This window comes from Eretmochelys imbricata, chromosome 27 (genome assembly GCF_965152235.1).
Source record: "Eretmochelys imbricata isolate rEreImb1 chromosome 27, rEreImb1.hap1, whole genome shotgun sequence".
Taxonomy (NCBI): domain Eukaryota; kingdom Metazoa; phylum Chordata; order Testudines; family Cheloniidae; genus Eretmochelys; species Eretmochelys imbricata.
Genome location: NC_135598.1, coordinates 2,091,765 through 2,101,754, shown reverse-complemented (window position 1 = coordinate 2,101,754; position 9,990 = coordinate 2,091,765).

The following is a 9,990-nucleotide window of genomic DNA, read 5'->3' as shown; positions in this document are numbered from 1 at the left end:
CGCCTGTCAGGCTGGTTACTCCTGGCTCTGGTCCCCTTTTCTCCCCGGTCAGGTTTGACCCAGTGCCGTAGGGGAGGCCTTGCACGAGGTATTGGGCACATCCATCCATCCATCCTCCCATCCATCCACTCAGGTCCTAGAATGATCTCAATTGGCATCCTGCTCCCTCTCCCACTGGTTTAGTGCCAGTAAGACGACCAGGTGCTTGGCCTGCTGCAGGCTCTGCGGGCAAAGCCACACTGTTACAGAGGGGGTTAACCGGTGCACAGGGAGGCGAAGTGATTCTCCCGAGGTCACGCAGCACGTCAGTGGCAGAATCAGGCAAAGAACCCAGGATTCCTGATTCCCAATAATCTGCTCTAGGCACCTGACCCCCCCCCCCAAGAAAACACACAGCGTTAACAGTTTCTCCACAAAGCAGGGGCAAGGTGGAGGCAGTGTGGTCCAGGGGCAGGGCTGTGGACAGGGAGGCAGAAGACCTGGTTCTGTTCCTGGCTCTGCCATGGACAGGCTGAAGGCCCTTGGGTAAGCCCATTTCCCCTCCCACACTTCACTGTCAAGGCTGTTGCAATAGTTGGTTGAGGCAGGGCTGTCATGTGCAGCCCCCAGCCCAAGGGGGCCCTGATTTTGGTTGGGACCTATAGGCACAAATCATACCCAGTGAGCCCTCCCTTGCTGTATCTACAGGTGGACCTGTGCATAACTCACATACACTTACAGGTGCAAGGTAGCACTGGCTAAGTGTCTAATCATAGCTCCCTCCCCATCTACCCTGCAATTAGACACTTGCAGCAGGCCGGTGCCACCTGACTCAGGCCAATGGGCTGTTTAATTGTGGTGTAGACATTTGGGCAGCCCAAACTCTGGCACCCTCCCACCTTACAGGGCCCTAGGGCCCAGGCTCCAACACGAGCCGGGCCGTCTACACTGCAGTTAAACAGCCACTAGCTGGAGCCCTGCAAGCCTGAGTCAGCTGACATGAGCCAGCCCTGAGTTTTTCATTGCAGCGTAGACATACCCACAAGCGCTTGGTCCATGTAGAGCAGCGGTGATCAAACTACGGCCCGCGGGACCATCCAGGCCAGCCCTTGAACTCCCAGTCAGGGAGGCTAGGCCAGCCCCTCCTCCGCTGTCCCCCTCCCCCACAGCCTCAGCTCGCCATGCCGCCAGCACAGGGGCCTGGCTGGGTGTGGGCGGGCGGCTGTGAGCTCCTGTGGCTCTGAACGGCCTGGTTGGGGGGGGGGGGTTGGATAAGGGGCAGGTGGTCCCTAGGGGCAGTCAGATAGGTGTGGGGTCGGTCGATCGATGTGTGGATAGGGGTCGAGGCAGTCAGGGGCCCGTAGGGAGGAGGGTTGGATAGGCGTGGGAAGCCGGGGGGGGCCTGCCAGGGGGTGGGGAAGTCAAGGGATGGTGGGGTGGATAGGGGTAGGATCCCAGGAGGCAGTTGGGGCAGGGGGTGCCAGGAGGGGGCGGTTAGAGGATAGGGAGCAGAGGGGTTGGATGGGTGGGAGGTTCAGAGGACGACAGTCAGGGGGTGGGAACTGGGAGGGTGCGAGGCTGCTTTGGGAGGTACAGCCTTCCCTACCTGACTCTCTATACAGTTTCACCCCAATGTGGCCCTTGGGCCAAAAAGCTTGGCCACCCCTGATGTAGAGTCTGCTCCTTACAGCTGAGGGAATCCTATTCCTTCTGCTCAAGGGGTGGGGGCTCATGTTTCTGGGGGGAAGTATTCAGGATTCAATCCCTGTCAGTGACCCATGGAAGGCTCTTACTGCTGCGATTATGGAAACCAGGTTACACTGCAAGATGGGGTGTGTACCCCACAGACTGTCAGTGGGGTAATGGGGGCTGGAGGCCAATTGTTACCTGGCTGCACCTGGCAGGAGCAGGGAGGTTAGGATAAGGAGAGGAAGTGGGACTGGCTGACAGAGGAGATAGCAGGGTGCTGGTGTCTGGCTGGTCGGCAGGAATAGGCTAGGTAGAGGACTGCATCAGGACCCAGCTCCCAGCTGAAACAAGGCTGAACACAAACTAACATGTGACGGGTGGGAGGGGAGGAATGCACAGAAATGAAAAACAAACCCAGGATAAAAGTCAACACTTCATAATTGTCAAGTCCTGCCAGAAGATGTGAAAATAGGAGATGTTAACCCCTGAAAATAGCAGAACGGAGCAAGCGAAGTGTTGGTGACGTACAAAGAGCTAAATGAACGCAGGGTGCAGATCTATTGATAGAATGTACACATAAGGAGCAAGCTGAAAAACCTTCTTAAAACTGTAACTGCAGGGACAATGAAAATTACTTGTCAACTGCCTACATTCCTGACAGAAGCAAGAGGGCAATGTCTGGAATGCCACTAGGACTGGCTGAGGATAATATCAAAAGAGCATAGGTGAAGATGTAGTATTGTTTGTTAAATGGCTAGCTAGGGGAGAGGGAGAAAAATCTGCCATTGACAGCTGTACGCATAACACTTAAAGGTGGGACACTTGCAGATCTTGATACCCCATTTAGATCCTATTACTGGATATTCTCTCTCCTGTGAGCAGCTATAATTGTCAGAGGTTTGGACACGCGGTAGCCATGTGCCAGGGAACACTGAGGTGCAGTAACTATGGAGGAAATCACTCCTATGAGAGCTGTGCAGAAGGAACAGAACCTACACGCAGCAATTGCGAGGGAATGCGCAGTGAAGCATATAAAGGATGGGCAGTAACAGAACAAGCTAGAGAAGTACAAAACAATCAAAATCATTCCAAAAGTATCATACACAGAGGCTACCAAAAGGTACCTGCAGCAGAATGAGGAGGAAAATATGAGAGGGGGGGGGGGGGATGTATTGCTGATAGGTAAAGATATGTACAGTGTTCGTTATAGAATTAAATGCACCTTGCAGACAGGGGAAAAACCTGAAAGGATTAAAATCATCGCAAAAGCGGCAGAAAAATATCTGCTTGCTAGACTGTATTCACACAATTTTAAATGAAGGTAATAACACAGCTTAAATAACTGGTCTTGACAATCCCTAGCTGGAACGTGCAGTTTAGTAATGCAGGGACAGGAATTTAAGACAGCCATCTTTGAAACTGAAAAAAATGAAGTGGGGAAAAAAGCCTTATGTACACAAGAAACCTGGCTAATAAATAAACGGACGTTCAATCTGCTGGGATAGGATATACTTCAGAGGGACCGAGAGGCTCGAAGGGGGTGGGGGAGTTGTCTATATCTTTATAAAAGAGGAATTTAGTTATTATGAAATGGATGTGCAGAAATTAAGTTTTGAATATAATGCTACCACTGCACAAAAAACCACTTACATATGATTTATAATATTTATAAACCATGTAAAAATTAGTTATTTTAGAATTAGAAAAAACTAGTTAATGCCCAAAACCAATTCAAAATTTGCAGAGACTTTAATAGTCATAATGAGCTATAGGGAAGTAAGAAAGCTGACCTCAATGGTAAATACTTAGAACAATTTACTGATATGCAAAACCTGGAAATATTGAATACAGGAGCACCTACTAGATTTAATTCAGTGGTGGATCCTTTCCTGTTTATAATTTGTTGCAGTTCTCAAATCCCATATAAGCTAGTAAATGCAGCTGGGAAGTTCAGAAAGACAACTGAATAGAAAGTGATCACTGCCCTACACTTACTGAGTACGAAGACCAAAGAAATGTTGAAAACTACAAAAAGACTTCCTAGCTGGAATGTTCGAAAAGCTGATTGGGGCCTTTTCAAGACTGAATGGGGTAAATATGTATTTAGTAACCACAAGTGACAACATAAGAGAACAACAACAACATAATAAAAGGAATTACAGCAGCAGCCGATCTGGCCATTACAAAACATCAAAGTGCCCCCCCTTTTAGAAATCTGGTTCCCTGGTGGAATGAGGATTGCACATGAGCAATCATGGAAAGTAATAAGGCATACAAGCAAGTGAACACACAATGGACAGTAAAGGCTTAACGAATGATCAACTATGTGATCAATAGCTCCATGTCTAGTTGGCAGCCGGTGTCAAGTGGAGTGCCCCAGGGGTCGGTCCTGGGGCCAGTTTTGTTCAATATCTTCATAAATGATCTGGAGGATGGTGTGGATTGCACTCTCAGCAAATTTGCAAATGATACTAAACTGGGAGGAGTGGTAGATACGCTGGAGGGCAGGGATAGGATACAGAGGGACCTAGACAAATTGGAGAATTGGGCCAAAAGAAATCTGATGAGGTTCAATAAGGATAAGTGCAGGGTCCTGCACTTAGGACGGAAGAACCCAATGCACAGCTACAGACTAGGGACTGAATGGCTAGGCAGCAGTTCTGCGGAAAAGAACCTAGGGGTGACAGTGGACGAGAAGCTGGATATGAGTCAGCAGTGTGCCCTTGTTGCCAAGAAGGCCACTGGCATTTTGGGATGTATAAGTAGGGGCATAGCGAGCAGATTGAGGGACGTGATCGTCCCCCTCTATTCGACATTGGTGAGGCCTCATCTGGAGTCCTGTGTCCAGTTTTGGGCCCCACACTACAAGAAGGATGTGGAAAAATTGGAAAGAGTCCAGCAAAGGGCAACAAAAATGATTAATGGTCTGGAACACATGACTTATGAGGAGAGGCTGAGGGAACTGGGATTGTTTAGTCTGCGGAAGAGAAGAATGAGGGGGGACTTGATAGCTGCTTTCAACTACCTGAGAGGTGGTTCCAGAGAGGATCGTTCTAGACTATTCTCAGTGGTAGAAGAGGACAGGACAAGGAGTAATGGTCTCAAGTTGCAGTGGGGGAGGTTTAGGTTGGATATTAGGAAAAACTTTTTCACTAGGAGGGTGGTGAAACACTGGAATGCGTTGCCTAGGGAGGTGGTGGAATCTCCTTCCTTAGAAGTTTTTAAGGTCAGGCTTGACAAAGCCCTGGCTGGGATGATTTAATTGGGGATGGGATCTGCTTTTGAGCAGGGGGTTGGACTAGATGACCTCCTGAGGTCCCTTCCAACCCTGATATTCTATGATTCTATGTAAAGGGGAGGCACAAAGAATTATCAAAAAGATGAAAAGTTGCAGAAATGTCTGTGGGAAACCGAAGAACGATTCAAAGCTTTCAGCAATCTAGAAGCAAATTAAGAGAGTGACTGAAATTCGAGGTAGAAATAAAATGTACAGCTGGTCTTATTGCAAACAATGAAATGGAGGTCTCCAACTGCGGGAAGGCAGACATTATAGCAGAAGAATTCCACAGGGTCAGTAGTGATATGAATGAAAGCAATGACTTTCATAGGGGGTGGGGAAAGGGTTCATTGAAAACTGAGCTTTTAAATGGCTGGAGAGAAGATACCGATGATGTGTTAACTAACATTTTTGTTATGCAGGAGCTTATTGCAGCCATTAGGAAAAAGAAAACTATAGCTCCAGGTAAAAAGAAAGTAAGTAATGAAATGCTTCAACACTTGTCGGAAAGTTGTCTACAGATTCTGTTGTGGTTATACAAGGACATATGGGAAACGGGACTGCTGTCAACAGAATGGCAACAAGCACTGGTGACACCATGTAGGAAACCAGAAAAGGCATATACAAGAACTGCTGCTTATTGCCTTCACATCGTGTGTGGGAAAAATCATGGAAAAAATGACAAATGTAAGACTAGAAGAAAACTTGGGCAAAAATGATATTATAACTGAGGTACCAAGTGGACTCAGAAAAGGAAGATGCACAGTTGACCACATCGGGAGACTAGAAATGGAGGTACACAAAAGCATAAAGACCGAGGACTTTATGATAACAGTCATCCTGAACACTGCAAACGCATGACGTACGGTGGCGGGAAGGCCTTCTATATAAACTAGCCAACACTGGAATAAAAGGGAGAACATAAGAATAGAATAGCCAAAGGTCCATCTAGCCCAGTATCCTGTTTTCCAACAGTGACCAGTGCCAGGTGCTCCAGAGGGAATGAACAGAACAGGGAATCATCAAGTGATTCATCCCCTCTCGCCCATTCCCAGCTTCTGGCAAACAGAGGCTACGGACACGTCAGAGCATGGTTTTGCATCCCTGCCCATCCTGGCAGATAGCCATTGATGGACCTAGCCTCCATGAACTTATCCAGTTTTTTTTAAACCCTATTTTGAACCCTGCTGCCTATTAATTTCATTTGGTGACCCCTAGTTCTTCTGTTATAAGATGGAGTAAATAACATTTCCTTATTTACTTTCTCCACACTAGTCATGATTTTATAGAAATCTATCATCTCTCTTCTTAGTCATCTCTTTTCCAAGCTGAAAAGTACCAATCTTGTTAATCTCTTTTCATATGGAAGCTGTTCCATACCCCTAATCATTCTTGTTGCCCTTTTTGTACCTTTTCAAATTCCAGTATATCTTTTTTTCAGATGGGGTGACCATAACTGCTCTCAGTATTCAAGATGTGGGCGTACCATGGATTTATATAGAGGCAATATGGTATTCATGGTCTGCTTTGGACTTCACTATCTTGAGTAGTTTTGTATCATCTACAGATTTTATCATCTCACTGTTCACCCCTTTTTCCAGATCATTTAAGAATATGTTGAATAGGACTGGGCCCAGTACAGACCCCTGGGGGACACCACTATTTACCTCTCTCCATTCTGAAAACCGACCATTTATTCCTACCTTTTGTTTCCCATCTTTTAACCACTTATCAATCCATGAGAGGACCCTCCCTCTTATTCCACAACTTACTTTGCTTAAGAGCCTTTGGCGAGGGACCTTGTCAAAGGCTTTCTGAAAATCTAAGTACACTATATCCACTGGATCCCCCTTGTCCACATGGTTATTCACCCCCTCAAAGAATTCTAGTAGATTGGTGAGGTATGATTTCCCTTTACAAAAACCATATTGACTCTTCCCCCAACAAATCATGTTCATCTATGTGTCTGGTAATTTTGCTCTTTACTATAGTTTCAACCAATTTGCCCAGTACTGAAATCCAGTTTACCAGCCTGCAACTGCTGGGGCTGCCTCTGGAGCAGTTTTAAAAAATTCGCATCACATTAGCTATTCTCCAGTCCTCTGGTACAGAAGCTGATTTAATGATAGGTTACAGATCACAGTTAGTAGTCCTGCAATTACACATTTGAGTGCCTTCACAACTCTTGGGGGAATACCATCTGGTCCTGGTGACTTATGACTGTTTAATTTATCCGTTTGTTCCAAAACCACCTCTAACGACACCTCAATCTGGGACAGTTCCTCAGATTTGTCACCTTAAAAAAAAAAAAAAAAAAAAAAAAAGGACTCAGGTTCTGGAATCTCCCTCACATCCTCAGCTGTGAAGACTGATGCAAAGAATTCATTTAATTTCTCTGCAATGGCCTTATCTCCCTTGAGTGCTCCGTCAGCATCTCGATCGTCCAGTGGCCCCACTGGTTGTTTAGCAGACTTCCTAATTCTGATGTACTTAAAAGAAATTTGCTGTTAGTTTTTGAGTCTTTGGCAAGCTGTTCTTCAAATTCTTTTTTTGACCTTCCTGGTTATATTTTTACACTTCACTTGGCAGTTCATGCTCCTTTCTATTTACTTCACTAGGATTTAACTTCCAATTTTACAGGATGCCTTTTCGCCTCTCACTGCTTCTTTTATTTTGTTGTTTATCCACAGCGGCATCTTTGGGTAGAGAAGGGAGATTAGGAAGGTGAGGGAATCTGTTTTATTAGACCAACTTTTGAGCCAAGCTTGTCTCTCTCACCAACAGAAGTTGGTTTAATAAAAGATGTTACCTCACCCACCTTGTCTCTCTAATACCCTGGGACCGACATGGGTTGATAAGGTAGAATTCTATCAAAGGGGGAACGGCTTTATCCGAAATCTACAAGCTTACAAATGGAATTCCGCAAGGGACTATTAACAGCCCTACTTTGTTTTCCATTATGATAAATGACCTCCAGAAAGCGTTCAGACAGAAATAGGTATTTCCCTTTTTGCAGACACCTACACTACACGGACTACGGAGAAATGACAAAGTAGCTAGAGAAAAGGACAAATGAGACACTCCAGAGAATTTCCAAGAAGGGAAATGATTGGGTATTTAAATTACATTTTGAACTCCAACTTGTCAAAAAGGACATGAAATTGGATAAAAGATCCTTGGGTCCTGATTCTGTCATCTCAGATCTGCAGGGGAAGTTTGAGTCACAAGACTGAGGTCCCAATTATGCTGGTATGCCCTGAATATGAGATTTGGACAGTGAACTATAACCTATGAACTGAATTCTAAAGAAACTCTTTGCAACTACAAAGCTCACCATCTCTGCTATGAATCTGAACCTCAATGGATTGAACTCATGTCTGTCTGTATATTGATCTTTTAACCAGACTCTCTCTTGTTTTTTAATAAATTTTAGTTTCATTAATAAGAACTGGCTGTAGCGTGTGTTTAGGTAAGATCTGAAACATTCATTAACCCGGGAGGTGATGTGTCTGATTCTTTGGGATTGGTGGAACCTCTTCTTTTATATGATGAAATAAGACTTACAGAAATTTTCATCATATTTGACGTGGATACCTGGATGGAGGCCTGAGGGTGGATCACTTTAAGGGAACGGTGTTGTTTGGACTTCTGAGTAATCGGTGAGGTAATAAAGAAGCTGTTTTATGCTGGCTTGGTAAATCTAAGTTTTGGAATATCCACCAGCTTTATGGGGATTGTCTGCCCCATTCTTTGCAGTTCACTCTAATCGAGTGACCATAGCTGGCTCCCCACTAAGATCCTGGTCACACTTGGACTGAAAGATTTTTCCCTAAAGGGACTAGTAAGAAAGTCAGGAAAATGGAGTAGTACAAGTGAAAGCCTTGCCGAGTTTCCTTAAGGAGACTAGACTGAGTGAAAGGTTATTTAAAAAAAACCTGGCTAAAAAGGAATGAGGGAAGTGGCAGTGACAACCTCGCAGGATGAGGCTGCTGTGCCAACAAAAACAAACAAAGAAGCTGGCTGCAGGGAGGGAGTTTGCAGTCACTCTTGGGGAACAGAGAGGTGGGAACCCAAGAGGGAGAATAAAAACCTGGAATCCCGGTCTCAGTCTATAAGGCCAGAAGGGACCATCATTATCTAGTCTGACCTGAAAGAAGGGTCAACTCAGAGGAGTTGTGGGGGGAAAAGCCTGAGAAGGTTAGGTAGGAAGAAGCCCAGATAAACAGGAGCATGGAGTGGATGGTGCAGACCGTGACTGCTGGATACAGGGTCCGTAGGCTGGAACCCAGTGTAGACAGAGGGCCTGAGTTCCCCTACCAGCCACTGAAAAGGTGGCATAAAGCCCCCTGACATAAGGGAATAAGGATAATTCAAAGCCTGCAGGGACACGATGACCACTGGGCCCAGAGTCAGGGGCCAGAGACCTGACACAAGGTCTTGGAATTATTAATTGAACTTTTGTTTGAACCTTGTTACCCCAAAAGGGACAGACATGAACGTTGTGACCTGGCTGGAGGGCCAAGTTACAAAGAGAGCAACGTAGTGACTGTTGGCAGAGGACCCAGAGTGAGAGACAGCTGCTACACCACGCCTAGCCATGAGGAGCGCTCCTGTTGAATGAACTCCTTTACACATACAGACATTGCCATGTTCTGGAACATATTACACTGTGTTTATAAGCTTTGCTTCGGAGCAGCCAGGTTTATAGAACAGCCATGCACTGGGGTAAAAGGGACTAGACGGCAGCATGTGCAACAACAGCACTCCCTGTATGAAGAACTACAGGTGTTCAGCTTTTTATCACTTATTGAAAGAAATACCAGCCACCCCAACTTCTTCTTGCCTCAACTTCTCTGCTCTGGAGCTACTTGGTTAACTTTGGTAAAGGTGGAGCTAAATATTAAGGAATACATTTCATACCATAGCAGCTTTTGTCACACCTCCTAGATCCCTCTTGGACATGTTGGCGCCATGAAGATTCCTCAGTGTTGCCCACACAACTTGGTGTCACCAGCACCAACCTCCTTGTGCCTGAGAAAGATGCA